This window comes from Felis catus, chromosome D4, assembly GCF_018350175.1.
Source record: "Felis catus isolate Fca126 chromosome D4, F.catus_Fca126_mat1.0, whole genome shotgun sequence".
Classification (NCBI taxonomy): Eukaryota; Metazoa; Chordata; class Mammalia; order Carnivora; family Felidae; genus Felis; species Felis catus.
Window position 1 is genome coordinate 18,575,444 of NC_058380.1, and position 20,800 is coordinate 18,596,243.

A 20,800-nucleotide genomic window follows, 5' to 3' on the forward strand; every position below is an offset into this window, starting at 1 on the left:
TATTGGAATATTTCTGATTCGTAAGTATGTTTAAAGTTCTTTTTTTTATTTTTGAGAGAGACAGACAGAATGCAAACAGGGGAGGGACAGAAAGAGAGGGAGACCGGGGATCTGTGCTGACATCAGAGAGCCCAACACAGGGCTCGAACTCACAAACTGAGTGATCATGACCTGAGCTGAAGTCGGATGCTTAACCGACTGAGCCACCCAGGCGCCCCTGATCCATGAATATTTTAAGTGTTCTCTATCCAGTCTTTCCTTATGGAAAGAGAAAACAAGGCTTCTGCCGCTCCACAACAAGATCCTAGAACTTTTTCTTTGAGCGTGGTCTCTCAGACGGGTTCTCCTAACACGTTGCCCCTTCTGAAGGCAGCCGCTGTGTGGCACAGTCTACTCCAGATACTTTAATTATTTCTTTCCCTTCTCAGACGGGAAGGGCTGGAGCTAATTAGTCAGGTTTTCTACCCCCATGAAGAAGTCAACATGTGCTCAGAAGACTTTTCCCAGAAGCCTCGCTTTTCCGCAGTCAGCTTTCTCTTGTCATAAGGAAGATCTATTGCTTTAATACTCACGCGTGTAAACGTCTCTATTTGGAATGGACGTCAGGCAGGTGACACCACACACCTGGCATGTCTGAGACCCGCTCAGACATGACAGTAATGAACAGATAAGCGGCTGGAAGCAGGCGGGAGGAGAAGATACGTTTCCAGCAAGAGGCCATTATGCGGGTTCACAGGGAAATGTACAAGGGATGTGCAATTACCGCACTTTGCGAAGATGACAGTTTTTAATGATGCCATTATGTCTTACACTGTGTGTTTTTCAGTGAGAGAGGCACCCTCACCTTCCAGGTGACCTCTTCTTCTCTCTCTCACTCTCTCAAAATATTTTGCAACACAGGAAAGCCTTTTCAAGCTGAGCAGCATCCGGCACACCGTAGTGAGGTATTCGATAAGGTTTATTACAATAGACGGCTTGTAGCAGAAAGCAGGGCAATGCGCTATAGATACAGATGAAGACAGATACGGAAATGTGTGCACACAGGAGTTCTATATTATTCCACTGATATTTTAAATTTTTTTTTCAACGTTTATTTATTTTTGGGACAGAGAGAGACAGAGCATGAACGGGGGAGGGGCAGAGAGAGAGGGAGACACAGAATCGGAAACAGGCTCCAGGCTCCGAGCCATCAGCCCAGAGCCTGACGCGGGGCTCGAACTCCCGGACCGCGAGATCGTGACCTGGCTGAAGTCGGACGCCCAACCGACTGCGCCACCCGGGCTCCCCTCCACTGATATTTTAAAAGCATGAGCATCCTAGCACTAACTGGGTACCACACCCTGATAAGAGTGAGCTTTCCCAATGGAAAGTTTCAAGTCTTTAAGCGTCAGCTCCTCCCAACCTTGGGATAATCTGGTTTTCTGGTTTTAAGGAGTAAATAACCTATTTTTCCTTTGTCCAGACACTGTCCCTTTGTCCGCTCTCTTCTGTCAAGAGAATCGTCCAGAGTCTCCACACATAGAACCTCAATACAGAAAGTTTCCAATATACCAACTTGAATTTTACTTCTCATCGTGTTATGGGGCATCTGCTGAACAGATATGGAAGAAACCTTTAATATGAAATATTTGAACAAACCTTTCTACTTTGATGTTTTAAATAAATCAGCCACATAAAAAAAGAAAAGAAAAAAGAAAGCTGTCATATCAGGGAAAGGTTTTGTTATTTTCATTTTTAAATAGGGGCATATTGGACTGCCAATAAAAAAAAATGTACATCTAAAGATTGGCAAACGAGCAAGTTTTAAACATATTGTGGAGACATTAACAATACCTAGTAAAAAGGCATCAGACTTCCAAAATCTTTCACCGGAATAAAGAGCTGGAAAATGGTTGACATCAGCTTAAAAATTTTTTTTATTCATCTTGTAACATAAATCTGTGTTCATTTAGGACTCGTGGCTATGTCCAATGATGAACTACATAGAACTCTTACAGACTCAAATTTTGTTACCATCTTATTTTCTGCGTGATTTCTTTAGCAGACGTCTAAAATTCCAGGATGCCTGGGTGGCTCAGTCGGTTATGCATCTGACTCTCGATTTTGGCTCAGGTCATGATCTCTAGGTTTGCTGAGTTTGAGCCCCGCCGGGGGTTCTGTGCTGACGGCCCAGAGCCTGCCTGCGATTCCCTCTCTCCCTCTCTCTCTGGCCTTCCCCCACTCACACTTTATCTCTTGCTCTCAAAATACATAAATAAACTTTTTTAAAAAGTCTAGGGGCGCCTGGGTGGTACAGTCGGTTAAGCGTCCGACTTCAGCCAGGTCACGATCTCGCAGTCCGTGAGTTCGAGCCCCGCGTCGGGCTCTGGGCTGTTGGCTCAGAGCCTGGAGCCTGTTTCCTATTCTGTGTCTCCCTCTCTCTCTGCCCCTCGCCCGTTCATGTTCTGTCTCTCTCTGTCCCAAAAATAAAATAAAAACGTTGAAAAAAAAATTTATAAAAAAAAAAAGTCTAAAAATGCCAACAACCAGAATACTGCATCTTAATTTCTTAATCCCATAGTGTCTGCTCTGGAAATCCCAAAACTCCTTAGGAACCTAACACTTGTACCCTTATGGCTAATGCAAACCCGCTGTTCAAAGTGGATGTGAAGGCTTTGGAGGTGCTGATGTAGAAACAAATAGACTTATTAGAAATACTTCTCAATTGCTCGCCAAACAACAATTGGAGCAGTGAATCTAAATTTTTTTAATGTTTATTTATTATTGAGAGAGATTATTATTATTATTGACAGAGAGACAGAGCATGAGCAGGGGAGAGAGGAGGAGACACAGAATCCGAAGCCGGCTCCAGGCTCCGAGCTGTCAGCACAGAGCCCGCCGTGGGGCTCGAACTCACGAACTGCAAGATCATGACCTGAGCCGAAGTCGGACGCTCAACCCACTGAGCCACCCAGGCGCCCCTGGAGCAGTGAATCTACAGTTCTTTAGCAAAATTGAGACCCAGTTGAGACCCTAGGCCATTAAGACGCAAAAGAGTAACAGCCTCTTAGTAGTGATCTCGAATTGATTAAGAAAGTATCATTTCTCTTCACAAATAATCAAAGTCCTGCCCTGTGCTCTCCTAGCAAGTTCTTTGCTGTTCTTGGTTTATTTGCCTCTGTTGCAGATGCCTGTAGCAATTAACAGCTCTCAGGTCGCATGAAATATTAATTTTCATCAAAAGAAAAATAGAAAAAGACATCTCAACATTGTGTGTGTGTGTGTGTGTGTCTGATGAAAAGTGACTTTTGAATTCACTCACATCTTGAGATTTTCAGAGTCTCAGGGCGGAAAGGAGGGAGAAGATGCGAAAAGAAAATCCTTGCGGGTTACGCTTCTGGCTGTGGTGTAGAAGGCTGCTGGTGGTAAATCAAATGTGGGTGGGAGCAAGAGAAAACAAAGAGACAAAATGGAAGCTCCGGTTGGGGCGGTCATCCTCTCCTCCCACTTGCTTAGTTGGCGAATCCAAGCGGAGAGGGAAACCCAAGGGGCCACAGACAGTCAATAACAGTAACAGCAGAGAATACCTCACCGCGTCACAACTCCAGGGGCGCCATTCAAACTCCAAAGGGCGTGCTCCAGGGAGTGTCATTCGCAAGCATATAAAACGAACAACCACAGAGCCCCTACCACAGATTATACGGTTTCTCGGGTCCTGGCATCACTTTGCTAAACACTCAGAATCCCAGACAGGAGATCTTTTATCATCTCCACGCGACAGATACGAAGACCGGTCCACAGAGCCTGCCCCAGGTAACTGTCCCAGGGCCGGGATCCTCAAGGTCTGTGCATCTGACCACATCCCTGTCCTGTGGACTGACAGCAGCGTGAGGTGTTTCTGGCAATCCTCTCTTTCCACAACCATGCCCAGTCCTACCTCGCTCCACCTCCTGGGCCATTTCACACATGCTTTAAAGATCACCATGGTCAACTCAATTATCTTGGGGCAAATGGGCCAAGATGGATTACTATAGTAATTTGAAAAAATTTTGCTAAAGAAATGCCAATGTACGGGTGCCTGGATGGCTCAGTTGGTTCAGCATCCGACTCCTGGCTTCGGCTCAGGTCGTGATCTTACACTTTGGGAGTTCAAGCCCCAAGTCAGGTTCTACGCTGATAGCTCCGAGCCTGCTGGGGATTTCTCTCCCCTGTCTCTCTGCCCTTCCCTGGCTTGTTTCCTCTCTCTTTCTCTCTCAAAAAAGAAATAAACATTGAAAAAAATTTTTTAAAGTGAAAATAGTAATAAGCATTTATACGGACGAACAGAGACAACTGCATGTCTAGAAGGCTGCCGTGGTTCTGCCCCATCTGTCAACAGTGGACATACCATACCTTGCCGACTGGAAGGTCATCCTGGAGGACTGTCTCCTCACTTCCAGCAACCCCACTGGGAATAAAGCATCAACCAGCTCAGCGCCAAGGCCTCCTCAGGGGCACATTCCAAACCCTCCCTCAGCCGGCCCGCCCTGAGCTTCTCAGCTCTTTACCCTTCCAGCAGCTTTTAGAAAAGTATCTCTTCCCAGGGACTGGAAGAAGGAGACAGAAGGAGACAGAAGAAGGACTGGAAGAAGGAGACAGAGCAGAGAGGTACAAAAACCAGTCCATTTTCATTTCTACTTCACCCTGCTACAAGAAGTGCGATTGCTTGTATGTTACAGGTCACTGAAAACACGCATGTGATCACAGGGGACAGGCGCCATTAACTGCCCTGAAGTGTCAGGGAGCGTCTCAGAGGAGGTGGCTTTTGTCTTTCTTCTAGGAAAGACAGGTTGAGAAGTAGCAAGTTCTCCTCGTGCTTCTCATTAAGTTAAAACCCACCGAATGCCATATTTATGAAAACACACACAACCCACACAGATGTACACACATTCACCCACCGACTCCTTGCTGGTAAGAGACGTGCGCTGAAGAATTTATAGGTACGTGGCACAATGTCTCTCTGATTTGCTTTAAAATACCCCCGGAAATAAAAATCTGCGTGGAAGACGTGGAAACGGATGAAACCGATTGGCAACATGTTGATGATTCTTGACATTAAGTGTCATAGGTTGGGCTGTGTTCCCCCCCCCCCCAGAATTAGTATGTTGGGTTTCTGACCCTCAGTGCCTCAGAGTGTGATCTTATTTGGAAACGGGGTGGTTGAAGAGGTAATTAGATAAGTTGGGATGTGGTCATTAGATGGGCACTAATCCAATATGACTGTGTCCTACGGAAAGGAGAACTTTGGACAGAGAGCCACGTATAGAGGGGAGACAACGTGAAGACACGGGGGAGACATCGACAAGCCAAAGATCATCTGAGACCACCAGCCGTCGGGAGTGAGGCTGGGAACAGATCCTTCGCTAAGAGCCTTCGGAGAGAGCATAGCCCTGTCGCCTCCAGAACTGTGGGATGCTAAATTTCTGTTGCTTAAGCCATAGTTTTCAGTACTCTGTCTGGGCCGCCCGGGAAACTAACACACTAAGTCATGGGTCCACTGAGGGTTCGTTATGCAATGCTTTCCATTTTTGTATATGTTTGAAATTTTCCATACTAAAATGGTTAAAAAAAAAAAAAAGAAAAGAAACAGCAGCCTAGTACACAGTCTCAGAAGTATTAATAATTCAGCTGCCCTCTGCCACAGCACTCCCTGAGGAAACCACCCAAGCACTAAAGTGGCTCTAATATCCGAAAATACAGCTGGTCCCCTCTTCAGTCCGGGAGTCTAATTTCACAGCTGTAATCCCTTTTCAAGGAATCGCTGGTAAATCTCCCAAATCAGGCGCCAGAGAGCTCTGTTGTGCCCCCTGGCTCTTTCGGGTTCCACACAGCACATCCTCCTCCGAAGCATAATTGCAGGCAGCCTCGCAGAGACTTTGCACAGGGCACACGAGGCAGAGGAGGGAGAAAGCATCTTGCAGCACAACCCCGCGGTGAAAGCCTTTGTGAATTCGCTTTCTGCCCCAATGCCAGCAGGCTGCCAGATAGCCTGCACTGATGGCATTTGACACTCAGCGTAGACGGGTTAAGAAGAAGTACATACACCACAAAGTGCATTAAATAACCTCATAATCACACTTGAAGGCTGCGTGAACCCGGGCCGCCACAAGTACTAAAACACACGATAACAAAAGCAGTCAGCATTTTCCATACCATATGCTTGTAAATGTTATTCTGCAGGGAACCAATTAAAACTATGAAATACTTAGAACACAGACATATGGAACAGAACAAGGCAACTTATCTTGTCACCGCGGTGCTTGCTCAGTACATCTATTAGGGAGATGTGATACCGAAGGATTAGTACACATTAAATGCTATCTTAATTATGAATATCAGAGGCAACACCATCGCTTCAAGATTCTGCTGCGGTCACTGGCATTATTTACAGTTTTCAACGGAAGGAGAGCTTACTACCTCCAGAGCCACATTGAATATGATTCGCATTAAACCTCAAAAATATAATCGCCACAGCCGATCGTCAGTCAAGCCAGCTCTTGATTGCCTCACCTGTTACGCTGGGTAAATTACAAAACTAACATTCCCCGAAATTCACAGGATGCTTAGTAAAACCATTTAAAAAGTGCACGCAAAAGCACACTGGGAAGTATAATGTTTTGAACCGTTGCTGAGTATTTTGTTGTTGTTGTTGCTGCTGCTAATGGAGACAAGATATGCAGATAATACAAAAAAAGCAATTATCAAGAGTGGCTCTGATGGCCATTAAGTTAAACATTTAGAGAGAGCTTTATTAAGTTGTGCTGACATTAAAAAGAAATGAAAACTATTTTTAAAACGTAAGTGACACTCCTAGGTCCATCTCATCGGTAAGAGACAGTTGGCCATTCCCATCTCATCACTGGAGCTTTATGGGGCATCACTGCTCAATTTAGAATTCACGGTCAAGGGAGCTGGACAGGTAAATTCTAATGATGGTTCAAACAGGAATAATGCTAGAACGGCAGGTGCAAGCAATCCCTCAGATACAGAGCACACGAGAAATATAAAAGAGATTAAGGCAAAGAGGAGAAAGAGCTTGTAGCTAAAGGAGTGTGTAAACCATCCCAAGATGGGATCAAAACCAGGCGGCCCGGGACAGGAGCCCAGTACTGCAGTGTCCGGGAATCACAGTTAATGATAAATTACCACAAAAATGTCAGTAACCAATTTCAAAACACTAATCCCACATGCACACACTGTACTTTCTTATCAAGAACCCCGTTGTAAGTGTCTCTTCTAATAAATCCATAAGGGGAGCCTGGATGGTTGTCAGTTAAGCGTCTGACTCTTGGTGTCGGCTCAGGTCACGATCTCACAGTTTGTGAGTTCAAGCCCCGCGTCAAGTTCTGCGCTGACAGCTCCGAGTGTTCTTGGGATTCCCTCTCTTTCTCCCTCTCTCTCTGCCCCTCCCCTACTCTCTCTCTCTCTCTCTCTCTCTCTCTCTCTCTCTCTCTCAAAAAATAAATAAGTAAATAAACTTAGAAAAAAATAAATTAACTTAGAAAAAAAATCCATACTTCCTAGGTCAGTGTACCCATTTTTCCAGGCTCTTCTCCTACACACCCCTCAGGGTGTTTCAGCCTAAAAAGGGACCTGAAGAGCTATAAGCTCGCACACCATTCAGTCCCAGAACCTAGGCACTGGCAGTGACTTCTACCTAGAGTTCCCCCCCCGCCTTGTCTGTCCCAGAGAACTGTGACACTTCCTCCAAAACTCTGCTCAAACATTCCTTTTTCTGGAAACCCTTTCCTCACCACACCACCTGCATAACTGGAGATTTCTGAATTCTACATGGACACCATCAAAGCTATTTGTCCTGAACTGTAAGCAACTTGAGGGCAGGCTGGTGTGTGAGTCGTCTGAGCAAGCCCCAAACCTAGCACCACTCTGTGCTCATAGTAAATCGCTGGTCAATAAATGCTTATAAATGAATGAATAAGGACCTTGGACTCGGGGGCTCTCCCAATATTTCAGCCATATCACCACTAGCCACTCTTCTTTCTAGCTCATCCCTCTGACGTGTACCTCAAACAGGAGAACATCACAATCACAGGGTGGGCACAAGGGGCATGAAGAACTTTTAAAAAGACGGCCCTGATCCCATTCTACATTCTGATCCGCTAGAAGTGGGGCCCAGGTGCCTGTGTTTTTAGCAAACTCCCCCGGCGAATGAGACACGCATCAAAATTTAAGAATCATAGCTCTCTGACATATTAATAATAGAAATTCCTATTTCCCTGAGGAAGAGAAAAATCACTTCCACAAGTCTACTTGCGAAACCCATTTAAGGAGAGATGATTCGCCTAGACACAGAAGGGCAGTCTTGGGTTTTAGAGGAAAACTGTGTTAATGGTTACATGGAAATAAAAATATACAATTAATACTCAGAAGTCCAAATCCCTTTGGATTTAACTGCAGTGAATCACAGAGAATCGCGATAGATATTTCGATACATGCAAGTCGCGATAGATATTTCGATGCTCCGCTTAGCGAGACGAGAGCACTCGCCGCCCACTACCCACATTACCAGAGAGACTGGGGACAGGGTTCCTCCTGAACACACTGCTGCCCGCCCGCCCCCCCTCCCAACACCGGGGGCCAGTGGGCTTTCCCACAGCAGGCAATGGGTAATGCTGATTCCACAGAGATACCTACATAAGCAATTGCCTTTTTAAACATCCCTCTCCTTCCCTTGCTTTGTCCCCTTTCTGGGCTCCCCAGGGCTCCTCCCCTCACACACACAGATACACCGATTCCACTCCGTGGTTGGTGGTGAGTCGTGGCGCCATTCCACCATGTTTCGTGAAACTAACGACTAGACCTTCAGCGTCTGCCGATCATTCTAATTCTTCTAATATCACTGCCACCCAAACACGCCACTTTACGCACTGGTTTTAAAATAACCATTGGCTCTTGGAAGTGACTTAAACCCAAGGGGAGGTTTTGTATGTAATTACCCCCAATGCTTGCCATCTCTAGCACTGCAGCGACTCTAGAGAAACACTAATCAAACCGCAATACACGAAACATTTGTAGGCGTGGAATTTAATACAGGTTGTCATGTTTTAAAGAAAGCTGTCTCCTCAGGATGCCACAGGACACATAAAGCTTTCAGGGGAAAAGGCAGGAGACACAGAGTACGACTACTAACTCCACAGCAGTAAGCTGTGAGACCTTACTGCAGACATTAAAAAAAAAATTATAGGGGCATGGGCGAAACGGGTAAGGGGCACTAAGGAATCTACTCCTGGAATCATCGTTGCACCATATGCTAACTACCTAGGATGTAAATTAAAAACATAAATTAAATTTTAAAATATTCTAGGAATGGCTCTGTACTGGTGTAATTCCCAGCACTGCTGCACTCAAGACTTTGAGGTGACCTTCTATGAACCCTTCCAATCATACCGCCCCCAAAAGACCTCTCCTGGCTGTTAACTTTCTCCTGAGTCGACTTGACTAACGCTTTAAAAATATCAAGATATTAGAGTGCAGTAACCAAGTATAGTCAAATGAATAATCAGCTATTTGAAAAAGGAAATTGTGGGGCGCCTGGGTGGCGCAGTCGGTTAAGCGTCCGACTTCAGCCAGGTCACGATCTCGCGGTCTGTGGGTTCGAGCCCCGCATCGGGCTCTTGGCTGACGACTCAGAGCCTGGAGCCTGTTTCTGATTCTGTGTCTCCCTCTCTCTCTGCCCCTCGCCTGTTCATGCTCTGTCTCTCTCTGTCCCAAAAATAAATAAACGTTGAAAAAAAAATTTTAAAGAAAAAGGAAATTGTTCTCTGCGTTATAAATAATGCACAATTAAAGGCTTTGGGGCGGAGACAAGCAACTGCTATCTTTTGTGACATCACTTCCAACCACCGAGACTTGGAAAGACTATCTGTCTAGTGGGTCCTCTTGGCTCAAGACAGAAAATCCAATCTACTTAGGTATAGGGCAAAGACGTATTCTGACCCTTAGGGGGATCTGGACATCGCACAAAATAGGGGTTTAGCAGCGGTGTTGGTATTGACAGATTCTGGGGCTGATCAAGCTCTTTAGTCAGGCAGTTAGGGATCAACAGCGACATGAACAAGATGCTGCAGGTCGGCTGATTTCTCAGAAATTGTACTCTGCAAAGCAAAGGTCAGCACTGTGGTCAGTCAGATGGTCCTTGAGGTCGCTGGAGATGCAAGGCATCAAAGACTCTGAGCATAAGAACGCAGACTGACCTCGAGGACGGGGTGGCCAGTTAGAGAACCAAATTTTCTCTTTGAATGCTGCCCAAAGGAAGGAGAAGGAAAAGGGAAGGACAGTGGAGCAGTCTCTACTCTTAAAGCGTGTGGACATGTAAGGGACTTGAAGGTGGGAATTCTCTAGAAGAGGGGGGAGTGTCATGAGCAAGAAGGGGAACCACACATTCTTATGAAGAAGCAATGGTCCCCTTGGCTTGGACGTCAACCCCATTGACGGTTGAGTTGAGCTGCTAGCTACACAGTGAAAAATTACCTAGTGACCCAGTATCCAGTGACTTCCTGAATCTGTTGGCTATTTTGTAAGAGATGTAGGGTAGACCACCCACGTTAAAGGATTTCTTAAGAAGAATAAGATTAAGTTATCTGTAGGGATTTTTCTCCCTTGATGGTCTGTAAAAGATGAAGGAGACGAAATATTAATTCCTCTGGATTTGATTTCATGACGGGTGCCATTGGGATTAGAGCATTTCTCAAACTCTCTTCTAAAATCATAAAAAAGTCCAACCATTTGTCCTGATTGACCCCCACTCATCCACCCTAAAGCAATCCAAACAATTTGTAATTTTTTTAATGTTTATTTATATTTGAGAGAGAGACAGAGACAGAGCACGAGCAGGGGAGGGGCAGAGAGCAACGGAGACAGTTGCTAACTGAGCCATCCAGGCACCCTTTTTAATGTTTATTTTTGAGATAGAGAGTCATAGCACAAGTCAGGGAGGGGCGGAGAGAAAGGGAGACACAGAATACAAAGCAGGCTCCAGGCTCTGAGCTGTCAGCACCGAGCCCGATGCGGGGCTTCAAGTCACAAGCCGTGAGATCATGAACTGAGCCGAAGTCGGACGCTCAACCGACTGAGCCAACCAGGTGCCCCGCAATCTAAACAATTGGTATCACCCAAATATCTTACTGCCACACAAAATTAAGAATTGTGAAATGAAGGGCGCCTGGGTGGCTCAGTCAATTGAGCGTACGACTTTGGCTCAGGTCATGATCTCACGGCTCATGGGTTCCAACCTTGCATTGGGCTCTGTGCTGATAGCTCAGAGCCTGGAGCCTGCTTCCGATTCTGTGTCTCCCTTTCTCTCTGCCCCTCCCTGACTTGTGCTATAACTCTCTATCTCAAAAATAAACATTAAAAGGGGTGCCTGGATGGCTCAGTTAGTTAAGCGTCCAACTTCAGCTCAGTGCATGATCTCACAGTTCATGAGTTCGACCCCTGCATCAGGCTCTGTGCTGAAAGCTCAGAGCCTGGAGCCTCTTCAGATTCTGTGTCTCCTTCTCTCTCTGCCCCTTCCCCACTCATGCTCTGTCTCTCTCTGTCTCTCAAAAATGAATAAACGTTAAAAAAAATTAAAAAACAAGAATTGTGAAATGAAACAATTTGATTTTCCATTGGACGAACTAATGATAATACCTTAGGTTGGAGTAGTGCCCCAGGGTATACTGAGACAATCCATTGCTTTTATCCCAATTGACCTTCACACCCATGAGGAAAGGTAAGCCAGCAAGGCTGTGTACAGGAAATCATTAGGCATATTCCAGACAACACTAATAAAAAGTTTGGAAAATACTGAGTTTAAACACATGTGTATGCCACAGGTCTCTCTGACATTTCATGTTAATTCATTGCGTGTGTGTGTGTGTGTGTGTGTGTGCGCGCGCGCATGTGTGTGTGATAGGCCTGTGTGCTGGGAAGGAGCAATATTTAGATAAGGTGTCCAAAGAAGGCTCCCTGAGGTGATGGCTAAGTAAGGTCTAAGGGCAGATGAGGGAGGAAACAGTTATTACATAACTGGAAAAAAGGAATTCTGAGTAAAGGGTCCGGGCGAGACATGGTACAGGAGTATCAGAGAGAAGGAGTCAACACTTGATTAAAACAGACTCTCTTTCTCATTTCCACTGTAAAGATTATTCAGTCTTTCAAGAAAGAGGTCTCACATTTTAAAAAGCCATACATTTTTTTTAAAGGTATGGTTGTTTTAACCTCGTAATTGGCGAGTGTTGTACTTCATTGTGAGGAATCAGAGTCCTTCAGAACCCCAGGGGTCACTGGGACACTTTCAGGAGGTTCCGTGAAGCCAAATCCATTCTCATGAAAATTAGAAGACATTATTTGCCTTTATCACTGTGTTAGACATTTGCCCTGACGGCACAAACACAATGGTGGTTGACGCTGCCTTAGCAAGAATCAAGGCAGCGGCCCTAAGTTAGCCCAGTGTATTCTACCACCGAATTCTTCACAGTCATAATGGCGCAGGACAAACACTGCACTTTCACTTAAGAATGTCTTCCATGGGAGGAGGAAGATGGCGGCGTAGGAGGACACTGGGCTCACCGCGTCCTGCTGATCACTTAGATTCCACCCACACCTGCCTAAAAAACCCAGGAAACCACCAGAAGACTAGCAGAACGGAGTCTCCGGAGCCAAGCATAGACGAGAGGTCCACGGAAGAGGATAGGAAGGGCTGAAAGGCGGTGCGTCCTCCATGGACTGGCGGGAGGGAGCCAGGGCGGAGGGCCCTAGTCTGGCTTGCAAAAGTGGAGGGGCCAGATGGAGTGTGTTCCGACAGAAAGCGGGTCTTAGCATCTGGGAGGTCATAAGTTAACAGCTCTGCTCCGAGAGCGGGAAGGCTGGAGGACAAAGGGAGGGAGAGTTGCTGAGCCCCCGGACGACAGAGCTCAGTTTGTTGGGGAACAAAGGCGCTAGCCAGCGCCATCTCCCTTGCCCATCCCCCAGCCAAAATCCCAAAGGGAACCGGTTCCTGCCAGGGAACTTGCTTGCACAGCGCAAACACCCAATGCTGTACTTCTGCCGATCCATCCCTCTGGCGGCGGGTCTGACTCCCTCTGGGTGCCGCAGGGCCCCTCCCGAAGCGGATCTCCAAAGGAAAAGCGAGCTGAGCCTGCCCCTCCTGCCCTTGTGCACCTTGCCCATCCACCCCAGCTAATATGCCAGACCCCCAGCACCACAAGCCTGGCAGTGTGCAAGGAGCCCAGATGGGCCACGCCACCCCACAGTGAATCCTGCCCCTAGGAAAGGGGAAGAGAAGGTACACACCAGTCTGACTGTGGCCCCAGCGGGGGGCTGGGGGCAGACATCAGGTCTGACTGCGGCCCAGCCCACCAATGCAAGTTATTCAAGACAGCACAGGGGAAGTGCCCTGAAGTTCCGCACCACTCCAGGGACTATCCAAAATGATGAAACGGAAGAATTCCCCTCAAAAGAATTTCCAGGAAATAACGACAGCTAACGAACTGATCAAAAAGGATTTAAACAATATAACAGAAAGTGAATGTGAATAATAGTCATAAAATTAATCGCTGGGCTTGAAAACAGTATATAGGACAGCAGAGAATCTATTGCTACAGAGATCAAGGGACTAAGGAACAGCCAGGAGGAGCTAAAAAATGCTATAAATGAGCTGCAAAATTAAATGGAGACGACCACAGCTCAGATTGAAGAGGCAGAGGAGAGAACAGGTGAACTGGAAGATAAAATTATGGAAAAAGAGGAAGCTGAGAAAAAGAGAGATAAAAAAATCCAGGAGTATGAGGGGAAAATTAGAGAACTAAGTGATGCATTAAAGAGAAATAATCTATACATAATTGGTATTCCAGAGGAGGAAGAGAGAGGGAAAGGTGCTGAAGGGGTACTTGAAGAAATAATAGCTGAGAACTTCCCTGATCTGGGGAAGGAAAAAGGCATTGAAATCCAAGAGTCACAGGGAACTCCCTTCAGACATAACTTGAATCGATCTTCTGCACAACATATCATAGTGAAACTGGCAAAATACAAGGATAAAGAGAAAATTCGGAAAGCAGCTAGGGATAAACGTGCCCTAACATATAAAGGTAAACCTATAAGACTCGTGACTGATCTCTCTACTGAAACTTGGCAGGCCAGAAAGGAATGGCAGGAAATCTTCAATGTGATGAACAGAAAAAATATGCAGCCGAGAATCCTTTATCTAGCAAGTCTGTCATTTAGAATATAAGGAGAGATAAAGGTCTTCCCAAACAAACAAAAACTGAAGGAATTCATCACCACTAAACCATCCCTACAAGAGATCCTAAGGGGGATCCTGTGAAACAAAGTACCAGAGACATCGCTACAAGCATGAAACCTACAGACATCACAATGACTCTAAACTCATATCTTTCTATAATAACACTGAATGTAAATGGACTAAATGTGCCAACCAAAAGACATAGGGTATCAGAATGGATAAAAAAAAAAGACCCATCTATTTGCTGTCTACAAGAGACTCATTTTAGACCTGAGGACACCTTCAGATTGAGAGTGAGGGGATGGAGAACTATTTAACATGCCACTGGAAGGCAAAAGAGAGGTAGAGTAGTCATACTTATATCAGACAAACTAGAATTTAAATTAAAGGCTGTAACAAGAGATGAAGAAGGACATTATATAATTATTACAGGGTCTATCCATCAGGAAGAGCTAACAATTATAAATGTCTATGCACCGAATACGGGAGCCCCCAAATATATAAAACAATTACTCACAAACATAAGCAACCTTATTGATAAGAATGTGGTAATTGCAGGGGACTTTAACACCCCACTTACAGAAATGGATAGATCATCTAGACACACGGTCAATAAAGAAACAAGGGCCCTGAATGATACATTGGATCAGATGGACTTGACAGATAGATTTAGAACTCTGCATCCCAAAGCAACAGAAGATACTTTCTTCTCGAGTGCACATGGAACACTCTCCAAGACAGATCACATACTGGGTCACAAAACAGCCCTTCATAACTATACAAGAATTGAGATCATAGCATGCATACTTTCAGACCACAATGCTATGAAGCTTGAAATCAATCACAGGAAAAAGTCTGGAAAACCTCCAAAAGCATGGAGGTTAAAGAACACCCTCTAAAGAATGAATGGGTCAACCAGGCAATTAGAGAAGAAATTAAAAAATATATGGAAACAAACGAAAATGAAAATACAACAATCCAAATGCTTTGGGATGCAGCAAAGGCAGTCCTGAGAGGAAAATACATTGCAATCCAGGCCTAGCTCAAGAAACAAGAAAAATCCCAAATACAAAATCTAACAGAACACCTAAAGGAAATAGAAGCAGAACAGCAAAGACACCCTAAACCCAGCAGAAGAAGAGAAATAATAAAGATTAGAGCAGAAATAAACAATATAGAATCTAAAAAAAAACTGTAGAGCAGATCAATGAAACCAAGAGTTGGTTTTTTGAAAAAATAAACAAAATTGATAAACCTCTAGCCAGGCTTCTCAAAAAGAAAAGGGAGATGACCCAAATAGATAAAATCATGAATGAAAATGGAATTATCACAACCAATCCCTCAGAAATATAAGCAATTATCAGGGAATACTATGAAAAACTATATGCCAACAAACTGGACAACATGGAAGAAATGGACAAATTCCTAAACACCCACATGCTTCCAAAACTCAATCAGGAGGAAATAGAAAGCTTGAACAGACCCATAACCAGCAAAGAAATTGAATCGGTTATCAAAAATCTCCCAACAAATAAGAGTCCAGGACCAGATGGCTTCCCAGGGGAGTTCTACCAGACGTTTAAAGCAGAGATAATACCTATCCTTCTCAAGCTATTCCAAAAAACATAAAGGGAAGTAAAACTTCCAGACTCATTCTATGAAGCCAGCATTACTTTGATTCCTAAACCAGACAGAGACCCAGCAGAAAAAGAGAACTACAGGCCAATATCCCTGATGAATATGGATGCAAAAATTCTCAATAAGATACTAGCAAATCGAATTCAACAGCTTATAAAAAGAATTATTCACCATGATCAAGTGGGATTCATTCCTAGGATTCAGGGCTGGCTCAACATTTGCAAATCAATCAACATGATACATCACATTAATAAAAGGAAAGATAAGAACCATATGATCCTGTCAATTGATGCAGAAAAAGCATTTGACAAAATTCAGCATCTTTTCTAAATAAAAACCCTCGAGAAAGTCGGGATAGAAGGAACATACTTAAACATCATAAAAGCCATTTATGAAAAGCCCACAGCTAACATCATCCTCAATGGGGAAAAACTGAGAGCTTTTTCCCTGAGATCAGGAACACGACAGGGATGTCCACTCTCACCGCTGTTGTTTAACATAGTGTTGGAAATTCTAGCATTAGCAATCAGACAACAAAAGGAAATAAAAGGCATCAAAATAGGCAAAAATGAAGTTAGGCTTTCACTTTTTGCAGATGACATGATATTATACATGGAAAATCTGATAGACTCCACCAAAAGTCTGCTAGAACTGATACATGAATTCAGCAAAGTTGCAGGATACAAAATCAATGTACAGAAATCAGTTGCATTCTTATACACTAACAATGAAGCAACAGAAAGACAAATAAAGAAACTGATCCCATTCACAATTGCACTAAGAAGCATAAAATACCTAGGAATAAATCTAACCAAAGATGTATGCTACCAAATCTAACCAAAGATCTGTATGCTGAAAACTATAGAAAGCTTATGAAGGAAATTGAAGAAGATATAAAGAAATGGAAAAACATTCCATGCTCATGGGTTGGAAGAATAAATATTGTCAAAATGTCAATACTACCCGAAGCTATCTACACATTCAATGCAATCCCAATCAAAATTGCACCAGCATTCTTCTCGAAGCTAGAACAAGCAATCCTAAAATTCATATGGAACCACAAAAGGCCCCGAATAGCCAAAGGAATTTTGAAGAAGAAGACCAAAGCAGGAGGCATCACAATCCCAGACTTTAGCCTCTACTACACAGCTGTAATCACCAAGACAGCATGGTATTGGCACAAAAACAGACACATAGACCAATGGAATAGAATAGAAACCCCAGAACTAGACCCACAAACGTATGGCCAACTCATCTTTGACAAAGCAGGAAAGAATATCCAATGGAAAAAAGACAGTCTCTTTAACAAATGGTGCTGGGAGAACTGGACAGCAACATGCAGAAGATTGAAACTAGACCACTTTCTCACACCATTCACAAAAATAAACTCAAAATGGATAAAGAACCTGAATGTGAGACAGGAAACCATCAAAACCCTAGAGAAGAAAAAGGAAAAGACCCCTCTGACCTCAGCCATAGGAATTTCTTACTTGACACATCCCCAAAGGCAAGGGAATTAAAAGCAAAAATGAACTATTGGGACCTCATGAAGATAAAAAGCTTCTGCACAGCAAAGGAAACAATCAACAAAACTAAAAGGCAACCGATGGAATGGGAAAAGATATTTGCAAATGACATTTCAGACAAAGGGCTAGTATCCAAAATCTATAAAGAGCTCACCAAACTCCACACCCGAAAAACAAATAACCCAGTGAAGAAATGGGCAGAAAACATGAATAGACACTTCTCTAAAGAAGACATCAGGATGGCCAACAGGCACATGAAAAGATGCTCAACATCACTCCTCATCAGGGAAATACAAATCAAAACCACACTCAGATATCACCTCACGCCAGTCAGAGTGGCCAAAATGAACAAATCAGGAGACTATAGATGCTGGAGAGGATGTGGAGAAACGGGAACCCTCTTGCACTGTTGGTGGGAATGCAAACTGGTGCAGCCACTCTGGAAAACACTGTGGAGGTTCCTCAAAAAATTGAAAATAGACCTACCCTATGACCCAGCAGTAGCACTGCTAGGAATTTACCCAAGGGATACAGGAGTACTGATGCATAGGGGCACTTGTACCCCAATGTTTATAGCAGCACTTACAACAATAGCCAAATTATGGAAAGAACCTAAATGTCCATCAGCTGATGAATGGATAAAGAAATTGTGGTTTATATACACAATGGAGTATACGTGGCAACGAGAAAGAATGAAATATGGCCCTTTGTAGCAACGTGGATGGAACTGGAGAGTGTGATGCTAAGTGAAATAAACCATACAGAGAAAGACAGATGCCATATGTGTTCACTCTTATGTGGATCCTGAGAAACTTAACAGGAACCCATGGGGGAGGGGAAGGAAAAAAAAAGAGGTTAGAGTGGGAGAGAGCCAAAGCATAAGAGACTCTTAAAAACTGAGAACAAACTGAGGGCTGATGGGGGGTGGGAGGGAGGGGAGGGTGGGTGATGGGTATTGAAGAGGGCACCTGTTGGGATGAGCACTGGGTGTTGTATGGAAACCAATTTGACAATAAATTTCATATATTTAAAAACAAAAGAAAAAATAGTTAAAAAAAAAAAAGAATGTCCTCGATGAACAAAACAGATGAACATAAGGGAAGGGAAGCAAAAATAATATAAAAACAGGGAGGGGGGCAAAACAGAAGAGACTCATAAATATGGAGAACAAACTGAGGGTTACTGGAGGGGTTGTGGGAGGGATGATGGGCTAAATGGGTAAGGGGCATTAAGGAATCTACTCCTGAAATCATTGTTTCACTATATGCTAACTAATTTGGATGTAAGTTTTAAAAAAGAAAAAATTAAATTAAAAAAAGAAAAAAGAAAAGAAAAAAAGAATGTCCTCGATGAGGGGCCTGAGGGTGACTCATGCGGTTAAGCATCCTACTTTGGCTCAGGTCATGATCTCACGGTTCATGAGTTCGAGCCCCACATCAGGCTCTGTGCTGAAAGCTCAGAGCCTGGAGCCTGCTTTGGATTCTGTCTCTCCCTCTCTCTGCCCCCCACCCCCACCTCTCTCTGTCTCTCTCCCTCTCTCTCAAAAATAAATAAACATTAAAATTTTTTAAAATAAATAAACATTAAAAATATTAGGGGTGCCTGGGTGGCTCAGTGGGTTAAGCAGCCAACTTCGGCTCAGGTCAGGATCTCGCAGTTCGTGGGTTCGAGCCCCACATCAGGCTCCATGCTGATAGTTCAGCGCCTGAAGCCTATTTCAGACTCTGTGTCTCCCTCTCTCTCTGCCCCTCCCCCACTCATGCTCTGTCTCTCTCTCTCAAAAAATAAATAAATAAACATAAAAATTTTTTCATTAAAAAAAAAAAGAATGTCCTCAAATGAAAGAGTAAAGAAATTAAGTTAACTAAATCTCAAGCATCAAGTGCACCCGTGATACACTGTGAAAAATTTGGTGCATACATAAGACATTTCTGTTGCATTCTGAAGCCAATACTATGAAATATTTTTGTTTGAAAATACTATGAAATACATTTGTAGTGAAGGCTGATAGAAATGACACACACACACAGAAGCTTCTGTGGTCTTCAGTAGCTATGAAGAGCATGAAAGGGGTCTGAGACCAAAAGAGAGAAACACTACACTAATAAAAGAGCCTTGTTTAAACCTTACATTTCACATTCATGGGCATGGGTATAAGTGGACAGCAATGTTTATGTACATATTGGGGTTTTTTTAATCGAGGTGAAACTCACAGAACATAAAATTAACCATTTTAAAGTGAAAAATTTGGTGGCATTTCATATATTCATAATACTGGGCAACTATCACTCTAATTCCAAGACATTTTCATGACCTCGAAAGAAAAGCCTGTACACATTAAGCCGTCATTTCCGATTGTCCGCTCCCGCCTCTGGCAATCTCCAATCTTTAATCTGCCTCTATGTATTTACCTATTCTGGACATTTCATGTAAATGAAACCATATAATGTGTGACATTTACAATTGGCTTCTTTCACTTAGCACAGTATTCTCAAGGTACATCAATGTTGCAGCATGGATTCCGTATACTTCACTCCAAATATATTTGTTTTTAATTATAGTCACGTTCACATACTCTTCTTTTTTTTCTCTTTATCTATTTTTTTAAATTTACCTCCAAGTTAGTTAGCACATAGTGCAACAATGATTTCAGGAGTAGATTCCTTAGCGCCCCTTACCCATTTAGCCCATCCCCCCTCCCACACCCCCTCCAGTAACCCTCTGTTTGTTCTCCATAATTAAGAGTCTCTTATGTTTTGCCCCCTCCCTGTTTTTATATTATTTTTGCTTCCCTTCCCTTATGTTCGCCTGTTTTGCATATTAATTTCCTCATATGAGTGAAGTCATATGGTTTTTGTCTTTCTCTGACTAATTTCACTTAGCATAATACTTTCCAGTTCCATCCACGTAGTTGCAAATGGCAAGATTTCGTTCTTTTTGATTGCCGAGTAATACGCCATTGCGTGTGTGTGTGTGTGTGTGTGTGTGTGTGTGTGTCTGTGTCTGTGTCTATGTGTGTCTGTGTGTGTGTCTGTGTGTACCACATCTTCTTTATCCATTCTTCCATCGATGGACATTTGGTCTCTTTCCATACTTTGGCTATTGTTGAGAGTGCTGCTATAAACATGGGGGTGCATGTGTCCCTTCGAAACGACACCCCTGTGTCCCATGGATAAATACCTAGTAGTGCAATGGCTGGGTGGTAGGGTAGTTCTATTTTTAGTTTTTTGAGGAACCTCCATACTGTTTTCCAGAGTGGCTGCACCAGTTTGCATTCCCACCAGCAGTGCAAAAAGTTCCTGTTTCTCTGCATCCTCACCAACATCTGTTGTTGCCTGAGTTGTTGATTTTAGCCATTCTGACAGGTGTGAGG

General features: G+C 43.8%; 1 protein-coding gene across 9 annotated transcripts in view; it reads right to left on the bottom strand.

The window, feature by feature from the left end:
* Nucleotides 1–20,800, bottom strand: part of PRUNE2 (prune homolog 2 with BCH domain) — a 276,216-nt gene that overhangs the window by 230,471 nt on the left and 24,945 nt on the right. The window lies entirely within an intron of this gene.